The 23816-nt window shown below is 36.4% G+C and overlaps 1 protein-coding gene across 8 annotated transcripts in view; it reads right to left on the bottom strand.

Moving 5' to 3' along the window:
• The window catches only part of COBLL1 (cordon-bleu WH2 repeat protein like 1), a 151478-nt gene that overhangs the window by 100387 nt on the left and 27275 nt on the right, over positions 1-23816 (bottom strand). The gene's annotated exons all lie outside the window — the stretch shown is intronic.

The raw sequence follows: 23816 nt of genomic DNA on the forward strand, positions 1-23816 counted from the left end.
CCAACCAGGGATCACTACTCAGCCTAGGGTAAAAAGAATCACCAACTTTATCTTCTGCCCCTTAATTCCAAAAGCAGTCCAGAGATAATATGCTCCTAGACGCACCCCCCGCCCCACCAGCAAAGGGCAGAAACAAATTTACCCTTATGAGCCAGACCTACCCCCAAGTAGATTATGATTCAGGTCTCTGAAATACCCAGTATATCCCTTTCTGGGGTGACTTGCACACTACTTATATTGTAGAAATAAATGGAAAATTTTTTTCAGCTGGAACAAAACACTGCTACATTATAGTGGTTTATAAACCCTTTCAAAGAAAGGTTTTGGCCTTTTCTTTAAAATATAAAACTAAGAAAGAAGGGATTTATACCATCTTAGATTTCCAGCACTATCAAAACTGAATCTTTTACAAATGTGATATATTTTAGCTAACAAGACTTAATGTCAAGTATTTTTCCATGTAATTTTGACATACATTTTATTTTGCCAGAAAATTCTAGAGGAAAACAAATGAGAGACTTTTATGATGATGTTTTGCCCTAATTAATCTTTGTTTTTGCATCGGATCCTTATGACTCAAATCACTAGTGACCAGGAAACATGCTGTACTTTGACAGATTTTTGTTTTTATAGCTTCCATGTTAAGTTCTACGTGAAATTCCCTTCCAATATTAATGGGTCTACATGTGATGAGAAATAAAAAGGCAAAAAGAATCCTAGTATTTCATAGAATAAGAAAGACATTTGTACGAGAAACCATTCAGCAATTCAAAACCAAGCATAGTGCCTATTTATAGCAGGCTGAGGTTAGTACCATTTTACTCATCAGAAAAAAATCAATAAGACCATAAGTATTTTCCTTTATAAAGCATGAAGTACAAAAATCATTAGGGTCATTCATTATAAAGGCAGTTTCAATTACAGATTAAAGATTTGTGTGTGTGTGTTTTAAAATTCATATTATGAAAAGTATAACAAGATAGTTAAACAACTTATACGTAAGTTATTTAATTACTCAATCATAGTTAGGCCCCCCAAATCATATGGTTTTCTATTTATAATCACCAGGTCACATATACTTAGAAGAGGAAGAATGAATTTCAAGGAAGCAACAGCAGAACTCTTTGTTACAAAAGAATTGTCTGCCTTTTTAATGTGCCAATTGCTTAAAAGGAAAAATCCAAACCTCAAAACTGAAGTTGAGCCACAGCCTTCTCATCTGTATCCTGGCAATAGCAGTATCTAAATCATTCCATAGATGTAAGATAAAAGAAAATTGCACTCATCTAAACGCTACGTATGAAGAGTACAAGGAATGTCTTTGAGTTTGAGAGGCATCTTACACCTGGGGGCAGTCCTGGTAAGAATTTTCAGAAGTATACAGATACAAGTTCATTTCAGGTGATTTGGGGGAGGGCATGGGGTGAGGTGGGTAGGGAAGACAAAAATCAGGTGAGGGAAATGCAGACGTCCTTAAAAATCGTACGATGCCATACTTAGAATTCTGACATTTCAGTGAAACTTTACTTCAGGCACAGTGATGACCCAGCAAATTTCATACCATTTGGCAAATTCCATTGTTCAGTCAGGGGCACACCCCTGAACAATGCAGTCAGAGACGAAGGGAGGAGAAAGAATAGGACTAAGTGGGGCTCAGTACATACACGGCACAGGTACTTAAACTCCCCAGGAATCACAAGGGAACTTCATCTCCCTACACAAAGTGTGATGGTTCAAAGACATCCCCTTGCACCCCAACCCTTTCTCCACCCTCCCTGCCTTGGGTTTCTCTAGTGTTTTCTTCTTAAGTCAATACCATTTATACATAAAAGCAAAAGACATTGTTAAACTCACAAATCCTTTCCCCACCCAACGAGTACTAGTATTTAAGACCTGGTATTGTTCAGAAAAGCCAAGAATATGAATTTTTAAGCCTCCTAAGTCAATGTCAACAGCAAGAGCCAATACAAACAAAAGTGAATTGTGAGAAATACTTATCACAGTTACCAGTCTTCACTAAGCCCACTTCCTTCTAGGACTCTTCTCATCTTCATCTCTAGGGAAAAGTTGCTTCCACATATCAAGTAATCAAATATGTTTATTTTGAAAGGGAAACTACCCTAGATGCTTCTTTTAAAGTTACTCCTTTATAACAGCATGCTAAAAGGAGAACTTTAATTTTTTTTTTAAAGTGACACAGTACTTTGAAGCACTCACAAGGCTAAAAGGATACACACCAAAAAGTCTTCAACAGAAGAGGAAAATTATGCATATTATACACATACACAGAGAGAAAGAGAAAAAGAGGCAGACGGAGACAGAGAAGAAATTACAAAAGAAAAAGGATATTTTTTACTTCTGATAAAAATATGCAGTTCCCTCAGGGTTTAGCAAATTAAAGTGAATTGAATGCCACTTAAATTTCTTCATGATATTTTACTACTCATCATTTCCATTGATTCACTGTATTTCATTAAACTTACCATGCAAATACCTTCCAAACCCTTCTTGTACCTGGAGTGGATAAACTGCCCAATTACCACCTCCCAGTTAAATTAACTCTCTCTAGGTTTGCACGCTAAGAAAATTGAGCCTGAGCTTGTGCCTCCTGATGTGACATGTTATGAAATATATGATGCCATCTACATTATATTCTAGTCAAACACCATTTAACTTCAGTCCATGTTGCCTAGATCTAACTGTTCCATATAGAGGGATTTAAGAACAAGCTAACACCACCACAAGGAAACAACAGAAAAATCCAGAAAGTGCAATATTTTGTAGGACAAATGGCCTGGTCCTTTCAAAAGTCAGTGTCATGGGCTTCCCTGGTGGCGCAGTGGTTGAGAATCTGCCTGCCAATGCAGGGGACACGGGTTCGAGCCCTGGTCTGGGAAGATACCACATGCCGCGGAGCAACTAGGCCCGTGAGCCACAACTACTGAGCCTGCGCGTCTGGAGCCTGTGCTCCTCAACAAGAGAGGCCGCGATAGTGAGAGGCCTGCGCACCGCGATGAAGAGTGGCCCCCGCTCGTCGCAACTAGAGAAAGCCCTCGCACAGAAACGAAGACCCAACACAGCCATAAATAAATAAATAAATAAATAAATAAATTTATATATTAAAAAAAAAGTCAGCGTCATGACTTGAGAAGTTTACAGGACATAACCAGATGCACAGCAAAGCCCCAGAGTAGATCCTAATTAGAACAAAGTACCTATAAATGTTTTAGAGGCAACTGAGCCAATGTGAGAATGGACTGGGTATTACATAAAATGAAAATGTATTGACAGGGAAAGGTGAAGAGCATTAACAGAAAAAAACAAAAAAAAAAGCAGTTGATAAACCAGCATGAACAGCATTTCATTTGGGTAAAAACAAATGTGTGTGGGCATAAACAGATCTTGAATTCTACACCTTGAAGGGTAAATAGAGATAATCTCTAGATAAGAGAATGTCACTTTACCTTACTTTTGCTTATTAATATCTTCTAGCTTTCTAGAATGGATATTTCTAATAAAGTAATATTAACATAAACTTATTATAATTAATAAAAACCTTAAAAAGAGGTTGGGTTTCTGCCCGGGTAACCAATCTCATAAAATTTTATGGTGTGTGATGACAGATGGAGTTGCTGGCCTTCCAAAAAGAAGAAAAGGTGTTTAGTTAATAAAACTGTCTGACGGAAAAAAAATTAATTGAAATCCTTTCACATCTAGAATTGCCCATAAAGGTTCTAAAAGTCAATGTTATTCACAAGGCTAGAAGGAAAATGAGGCATTACTTCTAGGAATTTTGCTGATGCCATCAGTCACAGGTAAAATATCAATGTAACTGAAAGTCCTTTCATGTGCAGGCATTACCAAGCTAGGCAATGCTGGGTCCCTGCTGGCTGAAATCTGCCAGGCAAGCTGGGAGAGGGGGTGATAAGGGGTATCAGAGAGGGAAAGATGGACCTGTAAACTTCTCCCCTTAAACTACAACCCGAAACACCCTCTACAAACAAGACAACCACGATTAACTTGAGACCAGCTGATGCAAACTAAACAGCTTCCAGAAGATTTAAGGGATGTTATGATCAAAGTTCAGCAAGTCTTTCATATACCATTGGTATGATTTCAGTTGTCATAAGTTTTATAATTCATTCCTTCAGAAGATAGGAAATTGCATGCAAGGCCAAATGAGTACCAAGTTCGCATTTTGCATAATTTCTAGATCTGATATGCTGGCATAACCCCTCACAACAGATGCTGTGTGAGTTATCAGTTTACTGCCTCTCAGTTCCAAATGCTTCAATGCAGGCCTTGAGCTAAACAACGGAATTCCTTTAAGCATCCCTCCTTTACAGTAGGCATGATGTTAAGCTTTTGTATGGAGGGCACTGGGACATTGAAGAGGAAAGGGCTTCCTGGAATTCCTGGCCTGGGCTGGGGGGGGGGTTGGGGGTCCACAGGGAGAGACATCTGGTAGACCCTGCCCCAGCCAGGGGCACAGAACATCATCCCCCATCATCTTGCTGTCTCTTCCTGCAGCAACTTCTTATCAGTCTAAAACCTTCACGAGCTCACCTGAGAGACAAAAATGTCCAAATAAATCCTCAGTGGAATCTTCTGATCCCGGAGTTTATGCTCTTTCATTTCATCATGACCATTTTCCCCTTCCTCCCTTCAGATGCCTATCCTTCATCAAACTGAAGCATAACTGAAATATTTTGTCAGCTTGTGTTTTCAAGACACTCTGATTATATTTTTTTGAACTAAGGTACATTTTTCTTCCAAGAAAAACGGGAGGGAATATGGAGGACACTTTGCCCACTTTTGAAAAAGCCAGTGAGTACTTTCTACCTCTACGAAAGAACTGACCTCTCCTTTGTTTTCTTTTTCGCCAAGCAAGAGCTCTTCTAACAGATACAAATGTTACTAAATAGTTTCAATTTCTAGGGAAACCAGATTGAAACTGAAACTATACAATTTTACTCCTAAATGATCATGCTTGGCTACAGAATTATTAAAATTTACATTGAAAGGATCAGTTATTACTGGAGATAAGGTCAGAAATCTATGGTTATATTGGCTTGTGCTTAGTATACCTAAAGCAAACTTTAAACACAAAAGTGGCCAACAAATTTAAAAGAAAATGTATTTGCCCTAATTTCAACACAAAAATTGTCAATGCTCTCACTACAGAATTTCTGAGTGGATAAATCAGCAGTGAAAAAAAACACAAACTCTGAGACTCCTATGCAAATTAAGGAAGTTTATTCCCTCTTTAAAATACCCACCTCTACATCTCATCATCATTTGTATAAAATTTTTAAATGTGTAACAGATTTCCCACAATTTGTTTCATACACACAGATTTGTTTTTTAAATATCAATTCTCCAATCCTCTCTAAAGTTTGCCAAGGCTGCCAGCAGAATCAGTCTTAAATAGCTCAAATGTAATTTTTCATGACTTCTCTTCTTTAAGGAAAATTGTCATAAATATGTTACTCTGACATCACATATTCAACTCCAATTACTCAAGCCAAAAATTATTATTTTCCTTTAATAAATACTTTAAGACTATAAATAGGAGTTGGGTATTCAGAGTTGAGAAAAGAGTTGTACTGTAATTTTCCTGACAGGGAGTGGACAAGGGAGATATTTTACAAGATCTCAACACATATGTGGATTGCCTGATAATAACAAACAAAATTTTTTTAAAATAAATTCCTATCTTTTTTAAAAAATTTATTTTATTTATTTATTTTTGGCTGCATTGGGTCTTCGTTGCTGCGTGCAGGCTTTCTCTAGTTGTGGTGAGTGGGAGCTACTCTTAGTCGTGGTGTGCGGGCTTCTCATTGCAATGGCTTCTCTTGTTGCAGAGCACGGGCTCTAGGAGCACAGGCTTCAGTAGTTGTGGCACTTGGGATTAGTTGCTCCGCGGCATGTGGGATCTTCCCGGCCAGGGCTCGAACCCGTGTCCCCTGCACTGGCAGGTGGATTCTTAACCACTGCGCCACCAGGGAAGCCCAACAAACAAAATTTGACATGTGATTAGAAAGACTTAGTTACAGTCACTGCAAAAGAGATTGTTCTTGGTTCTAGGTGCAGGAAAGATGAGGTAAGCACACACTACCCTGTCTCTCGAATAGAATACAGATATAAAGCTTGGATGGAATGCATGAAGCAACAATTTGAGGACCCACAGTAAACTGGAGCAAGTGGACTGAAGAAGACTAGAATTCAAAGTACCACTGAACTGGTGATGAATTAACCATTTTTTTCCCTTCAGCATACCCCAGCAAGGACTCAAGGCAGCCCAAAACTCAGAAGCAGACAATAGATGCAAAGAGAAGCCCAGTAGTTCAGAGTCAAGGAGCAGGAAAGTGGTCTCTTAATGCACAGATATAAGAAGTAAAATATCTTTTAAAATTTCCTTTCATAGAGAAAAACAAATACCATATGCTAACACATATATATGGAATCTAAAAAAAAAAAAAAGGTCATGAAGAACCTACGGGCAAGATGGGAATAAAGTAAAGACACAGACCTACTAGAGAATGGACTTGAGGATATGGAGAGGGGGAAGGGTAAACTGTGACAAAGTGAGAGAGCGGCATGGACATATATACACTACCAAACGTAAAATAGATAGCTAGTGGGAAGCAGCTGCATAGCACAGGGAGATCAGCTCGGTGCTTTGTGACCACCTAGAGGGGTGGGATAGGGAGGGTGGGAGGGAGGAAGACGCAAGAGGGAAGAGATATGGGTATATATGTATATGTATAACTGATTCACTTTGTTATAAAGCAGAAACTAACACACCATTGTAAAGCAATTATACTCCAATAAAGATGTTAAAAAGAAAAATTTCCTTTCATAAAGATCAAAAATATTTCTATATAATAGCCAAGAAAAAATTTAAAATACCACAAAAATGAACTACGTGGATATAACTTCATCAAAATGTATACAGAATCTATATTCTGAAACCTACATGACACTGATAAAAGAAATCAGAGAAGACCAAACTAAATGGAGAGGCATACAATGTTCATGGATTAGAAGACTCAACCCAGTACAAAGGTCCATTGTTCCCAAATTGATCCATACATTTAACACAATTCCAGTCAAAACTCCAGCAGATTGACAATATATACACTAATATGTATAAAATGGATAACTAATAAGAACCTGCTGTATAAGAAAATAAATAAAATGTAAAAAAAAAAAAGAAACCTCCAGCAGAATTTTTGCATCTATAGACAAGCTGATTGTAAAATACATAGTAAGGCAAAGGATTGAGAATAGAAATAATTTGAAAAAGAAGAGAAAGCTAGAGAACCCACACTACTCGATTTCAATCTTACTATAAAGCTAATCAAAACAGTGTGGTATTGACAAATGGATAGACACATAGATTAACAAAACACAATAGAGAGCCTAGAAAGAAAGTCACACAAATATAAAGAACTTATTTTTGACATAGGTTAAAATTCAATAGACAGAGGATAGTCTTTTCAACAAATGATGTTTGAATAATTGGACATATGTATGCTAAAAAACAAACAAACAAAAAAAACTATACCTTTAACAAAACTTAACTGAGGGTAAATAATAGCTCTAATTACAAAGGAAAGCTGTAAGGCTTACAAAACACACAAAACATACACAGGAGAATATCTTCATGATCTGGGGTTAGGCAACAACTTCTTAGATAAGACACCAAAGAACAATCCATAAAAGAAAAAAATTGACAAATTGGACCTTATTGAAATAAGAAACTTTTGACCTATAAAATACACCTGTAAGAGAATGAAAGGACAAACTATAGTCAGGGAGAAAATATCTGCAACTCTCATTAGACAAAGAATTTATATCCAGAATATATAAATAACTCTGAATGTTCAACAATAAGAAAACAAATAAGCCTGTTTAAAAAATCAACAAAGGGCTTAAACAGACAGTTCACTAAAGAGGATCAACAAAAGGCAAATAAGTACACCAGAAGGTCTTCAACACCTAGCACCACTAGGGAAATGTAGATTAAAAACAAAATGAGATCACTACACACCTATTAGAATGGCTGAAATAGATATGGACAATACCAAGTGTTGATGAGGATGCAGAGCAAACAAAACTCATGCATTGTTGGTGGAATGCAAAATGGTAGTCACTCTGGAAAATGGTTTGGAAGTTTCTCATGAAGTTAAACACACACTTACCACATGACCCAGCAATCACTTTCCTAGACACAAGAGAAATGAAAACCTAGTGTTTACACAAAAACCTGTACATGAATGTTCTACTCATAATGACTCATAACTGTAAGCAACCCAAATGGCATTCAGTGGGTGAATGGATAAACACATTGTAGTACATCCATACTATATAATACTACACTAAGCAATAAAAAAAGAACTACTGATACACATAAATAGTGAATGAATCTCAAAGGCAGTATGGTAAGTGAAAGCAGATGGTCTCAAAAGTTTATGGTTCCATTTTTATGACATTCTTAAAAAGTCAAACTATAGCGAGAGAGAACAGATCAGTGGTCACCAAGGGTCAGTGATGGGGGAGGATGTAACTACAAAGAAGAGTTTCTCTGGAAGGATAGAACTGTTCTGTGTCCTGACTGTGGCAGAGTTTTCATGAATCTGTGCATGAGCCAAAATTCCTGGAACTGTACACCCAATTAATGTGAAGTTTACCTATGTTAATCAAAAAAAATGTTATAGAATGGACTTATTTCCAGACGGCCACATAATTTTTGACTTGTTCCTTTCTCCAAGCCATTTTAAAGTAAAAATATCCATGACAGGAGAAGGAAATTGCACAAGTAAGTAACACATTTATTTCCGTTATCTGTGAACATGCAATGCATTTCTAACAAAACAATGGGCTCTAGAGGCCGAAGGGAGATTGGGCTACAGCATAAACTCCCACAGACACTGCTAGTCATCTGAACCACATTTTATCTCTTGAGCATTCAAAAGGAAAAATAAAAAGAACATAGTAATAATGTATTTTCCTGATTCTTTGTAGTTACACTTGAAGTGTGAAAGTTCATTTGAGCTTAGAACCTAGCAATACAGAGTTTAGCAACTAAATAACAGGAGATTAACATTCACAAATGGATGCCATTAACCATCCCATCAAAAAAGAAAAGCATATCGGTGGAGAAATTAAAGTTAAGAATCTAAAAAAAAAAAAAAAAGTAAAAGACTTGTATTTTTGTAGACCTCACAGTGCTCACTCAGCACAGTGCCTGGCATGTGGGGAACACTCATCATAATTCCGTAAAGTATCACCTAATAAAAAGGAATATCCTGGGCTTCCCTGGTGGCGCAGTGGTTGAGAATCTGCCTGCCAATGCAGGGGACACGGGTTCGAGCCCTGGTCTGGGAAGATCCCACATGCCGCGGAGCGACTAGACCCGTGAGCCACAACTACTGAGCCTGCGCGTCTGGAGCCTGTGCTCCGCAACAAAAGAGGCCGCGATAGTGAGAGGCCCGCGCACCGCGATGAAGAGTGGCCCCCGCTCGCCACAACTAGAGAAAGCCCTCGCACAGAAACGAAGACCCAACACAGCCCAAAATAAATAAATAAATAAAAATTTAAAAAAAAAAAAAAAAAAAAAAAGGAATATCCAACATAAAGCCCACAGACCAAACATGTACCTCTACATCGAAGGCTAAGTAAGCTCTAACAATTCACGCATGCAAACACGTGGGAGCATCTGCCAGTAATAAACGTGGGGGCAGGGAATTATTTAAATGTGGAAAGACTGAGTTCACTTGGGCCAGCACAGCAGGAAAAGGCAAGGGATGGGGGTTATTGAAGTCAAGGGGAGGGTGTATGCTCAGTATCCTCTGCACCATTCACCCGACAACGCTGACTTACTTTCCAAGTAAGGTCCACTGGGTGACATGAGGGAGGGCGTTAGAGCATGAATATGTTCAGGGATGTAGGCTACGGGAAACTTGCAACAAATTAAAGTAAAATTCTGAAATAGTTTTATTTTAATACTAACAGGTTTCATTCTCGAAATACCAGTATTTTGATATATAAGTATTTTGAAAAGTCTCTACAATTCTCTTGAGAAACATCCAGTTACATTTACTACCAACAAGTTGGGAATAACATCTAAAAATCAAACTCAAACTTAAAATAAGGAAGTCAGGAAGGAAAGGGAGGAAAGGAGAAAGGGAAGCAAACAGAGCAATGATTAAGGGAAGACATGATAGATGTCCAAAATCAAACAAGAATCAGGACAGTATAATAGTGCTAAGTGATCCATCCCTTTCTGAAGAACAGAAATCGCCACTTCAATCAATGACTAAAGGTTGCAATATTGTAGGGAGGGGGGTTCGTTCCCCATGATAAACTATCTTAAAGAAGAGAGGAAGGGTAATATCCAAAGGATCAGGAGACATGCACTATGATCACTAATACTGAAAAGTAATCGCATGGAAAGCGACCCCCGAACAATTAAAAAAATATTGCCACGCCTCCCCACCCACATACTACAGGGATCCTGACCTCTACTAATATTTAGTTTTATGAGCAAACAGATTTCTAACTGAGGCAGCAGAAACTCAACTCCACAGTCCAAGGGCCCTCAAAGAATGGAATTAAAGAAGCTCCTACTGCTGCAAGTATCTGCCAAGAGCTCCAAGAAGCACCAGACACAAAAACACAGGATCTTAAGTTAGGCTCCACTTCCATACCCAAAAGAGTGCTTTCCTGAAAAGATCAAGGTATGGAAAAGGGGTTTGGAAAAGAGAGAGAAACGTCCACCTATTTGTCCATTTGTCCGTCCCTCTTTTGTAGAACCCAGAAAATAACCTGCCCTCCAAAACCCCATACTTAAATTGCAATATGAAAGGTAATAACCACATGAGGCTGGCAAGGTGGCCCCCCGCTCAGCGAGCACACCCTCTCTTCCCACAGCATGACTCCAGCACCACACACAGAGTCTCTGACCCACAAACTGAGTGTTGTCCTCTGTGCCTACCCATGTTTTAAATGCCAATAAAAATTAACTTCTGTTTCTTTTAAAATTACATATTAACAATGTTCTAATACTTTCTTTCTCACACCAGTGAGTCATTTCCTACTCCCCCCTCCTCTAGAGATTCCACTGATTTGGAAGATGGTGATGCACTAAAATGGCTAAGGGGCAAAGATGCAGATTTTTCCACATTAAATTTTTTAATCAACAGACGTTTTTAAAGAACAATTTTAGGTTTATAGAAAAATTGATCAGACAGGTCAAAGAGTTCTCATATACCCTGTGCCCCTCCCCTCTCCCATATTCCCCTGTTATTTACATCTTGTATTAGTGTGGTACATTTGTTACAATTGATGAACCAATACTGATAATTATTAATTAAAGTCTGTAGTTTACTTTAGGGTTCACTCTTTGTGTTGTACAGTTCAACAGGTTTCAAAAAATATAATGACATGTGTCCATCATTACTACATCATACAGAATAGTTTCACTACCCTGAAAATCCCATGTTCCACTTATTCGTTCCTCCTTCCCCTGTCCCTGACGTCTAGCAACTGATTTTTTTTTTTTTTTTTTTTTTTTTTTTTTTACTGTCTCCATTGTTTTGCCTTTTTCAGAATGTTGTGTAGTTGGAATAATACAGTGTGTATTTTCAGGCTGGCTTCTCTCACTTAGCAATTTACATTTACGTTTCCTCCATGTCTGTTCATGGCTTGATAACTCATTTATTTTCATCCTTGAATAAAGTTTCAGTGCATGGGTATACCAGTTTGTTTATCCATTCACCTGTTGAAAGAAATCTTGTTTGCTTCCAAGTTTTGGCATCTATGAATAAAGCTGATACGAACAATCATGTGAATGTTTTTGTGTAGATATAAGGTTTCAATTCATTTTGAAACTTATACATACCAAGGAGTGTGATGACTGGATTGTATAGTTAAGAATATGTTTCGTTTTGTAAGAAACTGCCCACCTGTCTTCCAAAGTGGCTGTGCTATTTTGCATTCCCACCAGCAATGAATGAGAGTTCCTATTGCTCTATATCCTTGACAGCATTTGGTGCTGTCAGTGTTTTGAATTTTAATGGTTCTAACAGGTGTATGTATATTAACTTTCACATCCAGATAACTTCCTAAACCTTTTCATTTGGTTTTAAATGTTTTCCCTTGATTATCTTAGGTGTTAGATAGCTTACTTACCAAAGGGGGGGGGGGGGGGGAAGAAAGAAAAAAGGGAGGGGAAAAAAGTACACTCCTTTGAAATTTGTATACCTCTCATTGCCATATCTGATTTAATGGCACTATCTAGAACTTTCAGGGAAAAAGTTGATGATGTATAGTATTGATGATGACAGGCATCTTTGACTCATTCTTGATTTCAATGATAAAGCTAATATTTCATCATTAACTAGAACATTTTCTATTAGCTTAACATATATATTGTTTAATCTATATCCCTCTAAGTTTTTAATTTTCCATCATCTTTTGAGAAGAGCTATTCAGTGGCGGAAGGGCCAGAGTCAATGCTTTATCTCTTTAGAGGACATAATTATATATAACTATATACAACTATAAATCAGAAGTCATAAAGACACACACTTCACTTCCATAAAGAATATTATTCTGGGGCTTCCCTGGTGGCACAGTGGTTAAGAATCTGACTGCCAATGCAGGGGACACGGATTCGAGCCCTGGTCTGGGAAGATCCCACATGCCGTGGAGCAACTAAGCCGGTGCACCACAACTACTGAGCCTGCGCGTCTGGAGCCTGTGCTCCGCAACAAGAGAGGCCGCGACAGTGAGAGGCCCGCGCACCGCGATGAAGAGTGGCCCCCGCTCACCGCAACTGGAGAAAGCCCGCACACAGAAACGAAGACCCAACACAGCCAAATATTAATTAATTAATTAATTAATTAATTTTTTAAAAAAAAGAATATTATTCTGTCTGAGCTGTCCAATTATACTACCTAATCTTTCCCAATCTTTTATTTCCTTTCAAGGTTTTCACCATATTAGTGTAATATTAATGTTTTATTTATATATTTTACTCAATTTAACTTCTTTTATTTTAAGCAATAACATATCAAACTCATGAACTGATAGGTATTATTTTCTAATATAGAATAAAAATGACCATTAAAAGGAAAAAATCACATCCTCTCAAAAACAGTTTGTTACAGTATTGAGAAGTATTGATAGACCAGGCACCTTTCCAGTCAGGAGCCCTCTCTTGCTGACCTTTGTCTCCCTAGCTTCTTTTTTTTTTTTTTTATAAATTTATTTATTTATTTATTTATGGCTGTGTTGGGTCTTCGTTTCTGTGTGAGGGCTTTCTCCAGTTGCGGCAAGCGGGGGCCACTCTTCATCGCGGTGCGCGGACCTCTCACTATCACGGCCTCTCTTGTTGCGGAGCACAGGCTCCAGACGCGCAGGCTCAGTAGTTGTGGCTCACGGGCCCAGCTGCTCCGCGGTATGTGGGATCCTCCCAGACCAGGGCTCGAACCCGTGTGCCCTGCATTGGCAGGCGGATTCTCAACCACTGCGCCACCAGGGAAGCCCGTCTCCCTAGCTTCTAACACAGTGGCTGGTCCTGAGCAGGCGCTCAGTAAACATTCACAGGATGAATGGACAACCATGAGGTCAAGGACATTCATTGGCTCAGAAGGATGTGCACCTCTTGCCTTGGAGTCATTTTAGCATGAGAGAGAAGATAAAACTGGGAAATAAGGCAAGGGAGATGACCTCCAAGAAGTCTAAGATAAGCATTTCAGTTTGTAAGGAGAAATAAGAGTGAGTTCCCAGGGATGGGTAATGACCAGCTAACTTTTGCACCACGAAACTGAGTTTGACACCTAGGTCTGCCACTTATAAACTATGCCACCTTGAACATGATTTTCCCTTGATGTATTAGTGTGAGATATAGCTTTATACTAGTAAGCCATTTTTGAATTCCTGTAATAATCATACTTAGTGACAGATAAATTTATCTTATTAAATATTTTATTTTGCATCTTTACAGCTATACTCATAAGAGAGGTTTCTTTCATTCTGTGGGATTTCTTTGTAAAATGTTAGTCGAGATGTGTTCACTACGTAAAAATAAACTCAGAAACTTCATAGTTTTTTCTATGCTCTGTAAATCTTTAAAGACAGTTATCTCTTCCTTAAAAGACCAAATAAGCTTGCCTCCCTGACTAACCCCAGAGCCTTTTGGAGGATAGCCCTCTGATAACATTTTTCATATTTTTTTCTACAATAGTTTGATTCAACAGCTCTAATTCTTGATTAAAAATTTACATATTTTCTAGATAGTCATCCATTTCACCTGGAATTTCTAACCTACTACCGTATCTATTATATGTAACTTAAAAACTCTTGGAATCTATTATAACATTTTTGTTCTTTTCATTAAATTTGCAGGAGAGCTGTGTCACCCTCCCCCCACACACAAAAACCTACATAGTTTTTCAATTCTGTGCTTCTTAAATCATTAATTCCTACTTATTTATGCATTATTTACTTCCTCCTGCTTTCATTTGTTCTGTTTTAGCATCATGAGTTAAAGTTCTTACTTCATGTTCTCACATTTCCCAGTTTAATAATGAAAATGTATGAAAATACATTTTCAGTATGATACAGTATAAAATACAGTATGAAAATACATATGTGGGGCTTCCCTGGTGGCGCAGTGGTTAAGAATCCGCCTGCCAATGCAGGGGACACGGGTTCGAGCCCTGGTCTGGGAAGATCCCACATGCCGTGGAGCAGCTAGGCCCATGCACCACAACTACTGAGCCTGTGCACCTGGAGCCCGTGCTCCACAACAGGAGAAGCTGCTGCAATGAGAAGTCCGCACATCGCAACGAAGAGTAGCCCCCACTCTCAGCAACTAGAGAAAACCCGTGTGCAGCAGCGAAGACCCAATGCAGCCAAAAATTAAATAAATGAATGAATAAATAAATTTATTTAAAAAAAAAAGAAAATACATATGTGTTTGCTTCTGAATATAGCTTACTATTATATTAGCATTGTTTTCTTAATAGTCTATAGCTGTTATTTTGATTTCTTCTTTGTTACCCTAAGAGCTTATGAGAATTTTATTATTATTTCCATGTGGTTAAGCGGTCTTTGTTTGAGCTTTACTTTAAATAATATCTTTGGGTTGAAGAATGTCTCTGTACAGCTCATACTTATGGAAATAAACTAGGTTTTCCTTCTGGCCCAGTCTATAATTACTTTTACAACCTTCTTAAATATAAAAAGCACATTTTATAATACCTTAGTTTGATGCCTTACGGTCTCTCTTGGTAAATATTATTTTCGATGCTCTATGCTGCTGGATGACATAACACTTTAGGGGCTTACCAGTATGGATGGGCCCTCATGGTAAGGTCTGCAGAGTCCTTGAATCTAGTTCTAATAGTTTTTCTGCCTCTTTCTTTCAGTCATCACAACTTGCTGTTAGTGTGTCACACTTGTAGCAGTCTATCTCCACTATTCTAAATCACTACTTCTAGCATCTGCCTTTGCTTTTGAAATCAAATAGTACCATCTGACCTTTGAGGAAAATGCTTGACCTTTGTGACATATGCTTTAGCTACTCTGACCTCATGTTATTTACTTGCTTCCTTGTTCTCAGTTTAGTTTTCCAAAGTACAGTGTAAGTTTAACCAATATTTAAAGATTAGTAAAATACTTTAAAGTATTTATGTACTTTATTGTTAAGGATTTTTAAAGTATTTAAATACACTGAAACAATAAAATACTACCCACTATTTTTTTTTAATTTGTGTTAAGTATAGAGCACAAAAGTCCACAGTATTTTTAAAGTGTAGTATTTTCTATATCACCGCCTTTGAAAGAGACTATCACTAAGTGAAATTGTTTCAACCAGAAATAGTTGGTTTGTTGCCCCACTCATATAGTCTTAAAAAGAAAGAACAATGTTTCTTTTTATAGCTAAACAATGTGGTACTTTCTACAACGTTCACTAAATAGTCTCAATGTACCTATGTTAGAGAATAGCACTACACCATACTTATAATTCTTTAATCATCAGACTACATCACCCTCAAAAAATAATACATTAAGTAGCTCATGTTCTCATCTTGTCTAAAACAGTGTTTTGTTGACTTAGTGAATAAATTCCATCATTTCAATTGGATCTGAATAAAATTTACACTTGATGAATTTCAAGAAAAGAACCTTCAGCAATCTCCTCCCACATTCCTATAGAAACCACAAAGTTGAAAGATATATGCAGTTTATGTATTTTAATATTCTGGTAGGTATGTTTAATAACATTCATATAAACCATGTGGTATAAAAACCCATGTACAAAGGAAATAAATATTTACTATTAAATAACAAATCTGATGATGAATTATTCCTACATTATATAATAAAATTTCCCTAGACAGCAAAATTCTTGCTCCTGAGAAGGTCATGCTGGGGATCCCTATTCTTCACCCATATGATCAGAAGATTAATATAAAACTAATTTTGTGGTCTAAAATTCTAAGGGATTAGTTGCCCAAAGTAAATGTAAAGTACTTCAAAATTACAGAAATGTTCTTTCAAAAATTAATAGCCAATTCTCAGAGTATTGAGAAATGACAAGATGACATTTGACCTCTAAGTTATCAATTACTAAGGACTTTATCAATTAGTAAATTTCATAATTGGGGCTTTAAAGAACATAAATAGTGGCAAAACAAACTTGCAACTCTTTCATTCAGAGATCTGTCACTTATTATCAACTTTATACAGTAATGTACTGATGTATTTATAATAGAGAGGACACAGCATATTCCTAGATTGTTATATGATTGAACTTCAATGATATATACAATTTTTTAAGTATCTGAATAACTCATCCAATTAAAGACTATCATAATCATTCTCATTAAATATACCACAAAATTATTTATTACTTTTGAAACGCCTCGAGTCAACATCTTTCTAGTACTATGAGTTGCTCTGATCATGATATACAAACTTTCAAACATAGGTACCTTTACACACTTCAGTTCAAAATTTCATGCAATAAATATATTCACATGACATTCATATCATACACAATTCTAGCAACATTCACTTAAACTCTCTAGTAAACAATGTTAACAAAAAAGTTGAGTCTTTAAAATAAATGCCAAATATTTCATTAAAAATCATCTATCTTATTTTACTTTGAGATGTTCAGAAAATTTTAGTTATCTCAGAAAAAGTAAAATAATCAAATTTATATCACTAGATATAGCTTCCCATGTACAAAAGATAAAAATATGGTTGGATATGGAATATGAATTACTCATTTTTATAGATTTCAACATAAATCTATGTCACCTTCTAATCATAAGTTTTTTGTTACCTATACTTCTAATGAAAATAAACATATTTTTGGATGCTTCCCTATGGAATATTTTCCTTTTCTGATATTTGAGATGGATTCGATTCGAGATCTACTTTCTGAAGAGATTTGAAAATTGAATTTGGGGTGGGGAGCAGTTAATGTTCCAAAAATGTAGGAATGCCATATATCATATTTCCAGAGCAAATATTTATCAGGAAAATTTGTTTTTAAAAAAGCTTGATTTCTGGGACTTCCCTGGTGGCACGGTGGTTAAGAATCCGCCTGCCAATGTAGGGGACAGGGGTTCGAGCCCTGGTCCAGGAAGATCCCACATGCTGCGGAGCAACTAAGCCCGTGCACCGCAACTACTGAGCCTGCGCTCTAGAGCCCGTGAGCCACAACTACTGAGTCTGCGAGCCACAACTACTGAAGCCCGTGTGCCTAGAGCCCGTGCTCCACAACAAGAGAAGCCACCACAATCAGAAGCCCGCGCACTGCAATGAAGAGTAGCCCCTGCTCTCGCAACTAGAGAAAGCCCGCGCACAGCAACAAAGACCCGATGCAGCCAAAAATAAGTAAATAAATAAATAAATAAAATATTTTTTAAAAAACCAAAAAACTTGATTTCTAAAAATCCAAGTTATATAATCTAAAAGCAATTATGTAAAGAATCATGTGCCATATAAGAGTTAAATAATGACACAGCAATGCAACTGAATATGATGTAGATATTAAAATTTTGATGAAGACTGTAGCAATATATAAGTATTTATGACTGTAATAAAAATACAGAATCTAGAATTTTAAAGCAGTTAAAGGAAACACCTAAAATCAAAATATTTGACTTTTTGGATGGTAACATTGAAGTTAATTTTTTATTGTTATCTATGCCATGAACAGATTTTAAAAATTAATAATTCTCCAAATCACCAAAGTTCAAAATTCTTATTGTTGAATTTTATTCAGGTCCCTAAATGGAATTCAGATATCAGAGATGTGGTTCACAGTGGGAGCTTTAAAAGAATAAAACTATCCTAAACGAAAGTTATTTGAAAAGAAATATAAAGAAAAATAAAGAAATATGTGAAAAGCATATACCAATTAAGTAAAATATAAAAGCATTCAATATATTGCTTATACTTATATAAGTATAAAAATTAGATCAGAAATACACACACCATTATGTGGTATTGGTCACTTCTAGAAGGTGACTAGAACAGGAGTGGTGGTTAAAGGGGACTTTAGCTTTATCAGCAATGTTTGCTGTCTTAAAAAAAGATGATAAAATTTTAAAATGCTAAATGATTTCTGGGTGGTGAAAATTTGAATATGTTTTGTAACTTCTAAAGTTTATCTGTGCTTAACTTTTCAAAACAAAATACAGAGAGCAAAAGAACATAAAATCCTTTAAACATCTGAACAGTCTTATGTTAAAGTCACTTATTGAATCAGGAAGCTGCCATGACTTGAGGCAGGAATTACCAAGTGTATATTTCATGTCAATGTCAAACTCATGGACTTTCCTGCCATACCACAACATTTAGGTATGGGGACCACAGAATTTCACAAGATGATAGAGAAACTTAAAAGTCTCAAGTTATCAACCGTACATTTTGGGACAATACGTTTAATTTCATACAAAGGAAGAAACTGTGGAGAAAGGAGAATAATATTTTTTCAATTCTAAAAAACAGAAGCAAATATGTCAAATTTTTTATGCAAGTATTCATTAGTTGTAACAATTCTCTGAAGTTGGTATTATCATCATCATCCCATTTCTCAGATGAGAAAAAAATGAGACACGGAATGCAAATAACTTCCAGAGTCACAGGTTTATAAGCACAGAACAAGAATGCAAACAAGCCATCTGTCTCACCACCAAGCCAATACGTTTGCGACCACACCAACCTCCTGTTAGATCAAAACATCTCTCCCAGGGGTATTATGAAAAGATCTTCAAACTAGCAGACAGAAACTCAGTGCCTGGCTTCCGCTTTGCTCCCAAGGAGCTCTACGACCCTAAACTAATCATTGTGTACCTTAATTTCCTCACACATAGAGATGTGTAATGGTGGACATAAAACCCTATGTTGTCAATTCTAATCCGCACTTTTTTTCACTTTTTAACCAGTGTGAACTGTAGTTGTGTCTTATACTCATTGGCATCTTAAACTTGCTGTTGGCCAGGTGACAGTCATGCTGCAGGAACGTCCACGTGTGGTTCCAGGTATCCATGCTGCCATCAACCCCAGGGAACTATGTGCACTGTTGCGGCTACACATTTGGTACTGCCAACCAAGCAAAACAACAGGAGGAAAAGAAACTACCAAAGCTCTTGGAGAAGATGAAGATATTTGAAAGTAACAAACAGCTGATGAGACCAATGACTTAATGCATCCAACAAGACTAACATACAGGCTTCAAGCATCAATTTGTGAGAAAGTTCCTACTGACTTTGAACAGAAGTTGCTTAACTTCCAGTGACAGTATACTCAGTTGAGGAAAACACAAAACCTAGAGTTAGTCAAATAAGAAAATGGTAGCTGTGGGGACTTCCCTGGTGGCACAGTGGTTAAGACTCCGTGCTCCCAAGGTGGGGGGGCCTGGGTTCAATCCCTCGTCAGGGAACCAAATCCCACATGCATGCCGCAACTAAGAGTTCACATGCCACAAGCAAGGAGCCCGCCTGCCTCAATTAAGACCCGGCACAACCAAATAAATAAATAAATAAATATTTTTTAAAAAAAGAAAGAAAAAGAAAATGGTAGCCAAAACTTATGTAACAGACAATAATCAACTTGAAAGAAAATCCCAGGAGCAATAGTAGAACACATTTCCAGAAGTGCTGTATCATCTTCCACGCTCTTGATTGCAGAGGACAAGACTGAGTAAAATAACAGTCACTGACAACTCTGAGTCCAAAAGAAGAATCAGACTCAGAATATGAATAAGTTTAAGAAAAAAATGTTTAATTCTTTTGTTTATATGTTCCTTTTTATGATTGCACAAAAATAATATAATTAAATGTGTCAAATTTAAAATCCCTTTCAACTTCATTAAATATAATATAAAAACTAAGTGGTAATACATTGTGTAAGGAATTTTTCTATATTTCAGCTTTGATGGTGGTTGGGATGGTGTGTTATGACTGCCTTTGTTTGTCAAAACTGGCAGCACTAAACATTAAACTAAGTAAATTTTACCATACATAAATTATGCCTCAATAAAAAAAATTTAAGAACAGTGTACTAGTTTAATTGGCAGTGTTTTTCTTTTAGTGGTACATAAAATAATGGTGAATCTAAAATCTGATGGCATCTTAGATTCAATAAAATACAATATATCTAAAGAATGACTATTAGAGGGCTAAAATCCATCATGTGTGACCACTGTCTATAACAAGTTAGACTTTCCCTACCCCAATGCAAATATGTGCACCAGTTTGCCTCTCAATTTCCTTGCCTCTGTGATGACTGGTTTTAAAAAGATATTCTGAAAAAAAAAAAAAGATATTCTAGAAAAAAATCAAAGTAATATTTTTTAAAAATCCTTATCTGAAAGACATTAAGGATGGAATCAACAAGAGGTAAGTTTAAAAAATGGCACAGACAAAAAGCAAGTCCAGGTTTCTGTCATCAAGTTAAGGCTAAGAATAAATCAAGAATCTGAACAACAATCTACAAAAGTTCAGGAAAAAAAGTTTTCATTTATATCCTCCAAGTCAAACTCTAGACATCTACTCACAACTATTAATATAAATTTATATCCCTCTGTGGTAGCATTTTTGTAAGACATCACAACTATCTAGAGGTATTCTGAGACTTATTTTCACCAGCATCCAGCACCACAAATGAAAGAGAATAAAACCATTATAATCTCTGACACTCATTGTATTATATAAGAAACTAGATCAGTAGTCAAGAACACCAAATGCCTTTATGGTGAATGCCTGTTTTACAGACAAAATTTAAATCATTATGCATGTATAATTTTTTTTCATATCACTATGCTACAAAAACGTATTTTAATTGATTGAATTTTAAAAATGAATTAACTGGCCTACTGTGTGTTAGTCATTTGTGATTTATGTAGGGAAGTAGGTAAGGTATACATTGTCCCTGTATTCCTAAAGTTTTGTAATCTACTTAGTTCACATCTACTATTTATCTATTTATATTCTAGAATAAAATATTAATGATAAATTTCATTTACACAGGAAAAAAACCTTCATAAAAAGGGGAACACTTTTGTAATACTAGAGAAGCCTAGGTAGACTAGTGGTTAAGTGAATGTGAGCAGGCCCACACTACTGCTCCCACCAACTTCTAGGTCTTTAGCCTTGACAAGGTCTCACCTTTCTCTTCCTGAATTCCTCCAGCTGTTAAACAAGCATCTTAGCACTCATGTGTGAGTTGCTACAAAAATAAAATATATGTTAAGCTCTTGGTGCAATGCCTGGCTTATAGTAAGTAAGCACTTGATAACTGTTTGCTGGGTTCTATGTTTAAAAAAGTAGGCCCCTGATTTATTTTAATATAGGATGGACCTTATTTTTTAAAAAGTCATTAAATTTTATTACGCAATTGTAACCCATTGAGTAACGAGATAGTCCTTTTTGTATTTTCCCCATAAATATGGCATAACCCAATAAAGTTCATTTATGCAAACTCAAATAAATTAGGGCTTGACTATTCACCTCACCAAAAATTTCACATTGATTCCTTTAAGTAACAACTTCTTTCAGTACATATAAGACCAAAAATTAAATGTCCAAAAAAAAAAAAAAAAACAATTTTTAAACTTTTCCAGAATTATATTTTAGAAATTGACATATACTTCTACTTATGATTCATATAGGTATATTGTCAAATAGATTGATGTACATGGAAACATTAATACAGTATTACACATTTTCACTGTAGTCAGTTGTTACTTTAAATCTAGTTTTTCAGCACAGCTAAACGCAACAATACCTAAAGAAAATCCACACTGTCATATGACATCCTCGTTTAATCAACAACAAAGATTTTGTAGTCATGCATTTACTTTAACCACTGTATAAACAACCATGTACCTTCAAAAGACCTCATGGGGGTAACCAAATGTTACGAAATTATAAAGTCAAACTGGGCACTCAAAAAGCTTATCTGTGAGGAAAGATTTTATCTAGAATCACAGTTGTTTAGTTTAGCTTAAGAGATAAAAACAGCATTATCCCCATTATATAACTGACTCCCATCATCCAAGTGGAACATCGAGGGTGTGTTATTTCTCTGCCTGACTGCAGAGTTGGTAGCCCTTTCAAGTACCAACAGGTAGTAAAAGTCGTCAGGTAATTATTAAATGAAAGCATTTCCACCCCTCTTAAAATAAGAAATGGACAACAAAGTAGCAAACTGAACACAGGACTTTCAATTTCAGGTCCAATGTTTACTTTCCAACCTCAGCTGAACTTACTAGGCTGCCGGAACTCCTCAAGTTGTCTGCAAGAAAATTGCAAGCTAAAAAATTCAGTACTATCTTTTTTATACAGTTTCATGATTGTTTTGAGTCATTTTTTGGAAAAGTGAAAGAGAAAAAGGAATGGGAACTAAGATTTTAGAGTCCTACTACCATGTGCTTTACACACACATGAAAATGTGTTTTAATCCCCATTTTATGAGCAAGGGAACAGAGGCTCTGAGAGGTTAAGTAACTTGCCCAAGGTTACCCGATAAGAAAATGGCGCATCTTCAATTCAGACCCAAGTCCATGTGACAAAGTCAGAACAGGCAGATGGAAAGTTATTTTTTAAGAAGGTTTGGGAAAGTAATCTCTAAAGAAAGTCTTTCACATGATACATACTAAAATCACATATACTTTGAATAGATGGATCAAAGCAGTAAGGTACCAAGTATGATATTGGAGAAGGTGCTTTCTCTCTCATTGTCTCAAGTTTTGTTTTGTTTTGTTTTTTCACCTGATAAGTAAGGACAAAGATAGTAGTATCTCTCACACAAGGCTGTTAAAAAGACAAATACTCTAATATATTTAACATTCTTAACATAAGACCCAGCATCTAATAAGGTCTTAATAAATGTTGGTCAATTTTTGTACATTACTCTTGTTGTCATTTATAAAATTAAGGAGTTTTTACTCTCTGCTAGGTCATCAATTGTGAAGTCTCTGAAGAAGTCACTGGGTCTGTCCTATTCTCTGTCCTGAAAGAGAATAGAGTAAGTGCTCAGCAGTCACTGAATAAATAAATCTAATAATTTCCCATTCACTTTTATCTCAATGCATAAATATTGATCCAAACGCCTTGATTCAAACGTTCTCTGAGGACAAATGATCCTTCATAGGAAGTCCTACTTGGTTAAAGAGAAAAAAAAACAAAAAAAAACCAGAACCTCCATACATCATGTAAAGAAAAACTAGGCAGACATACATGCAAAAAAACCCCTCAATTCACAGCTTTTTCTTCTCC

This window comes from Balaenoptera ricei, chromosome 7 (genome assembly GCF_028023285.1).
Source record: "Balaenoptera ricei isolate mBalRic1 chromosome 7, mBalRic1.hap2, whole genome shotgun sequence".
Lineage (NCBI taxonomy): Eukaryota > Metazoa > Chordata > Mammalia > Artiodactyla > Balaenopteridae > Balaenoptera > Balaenoptera ricei.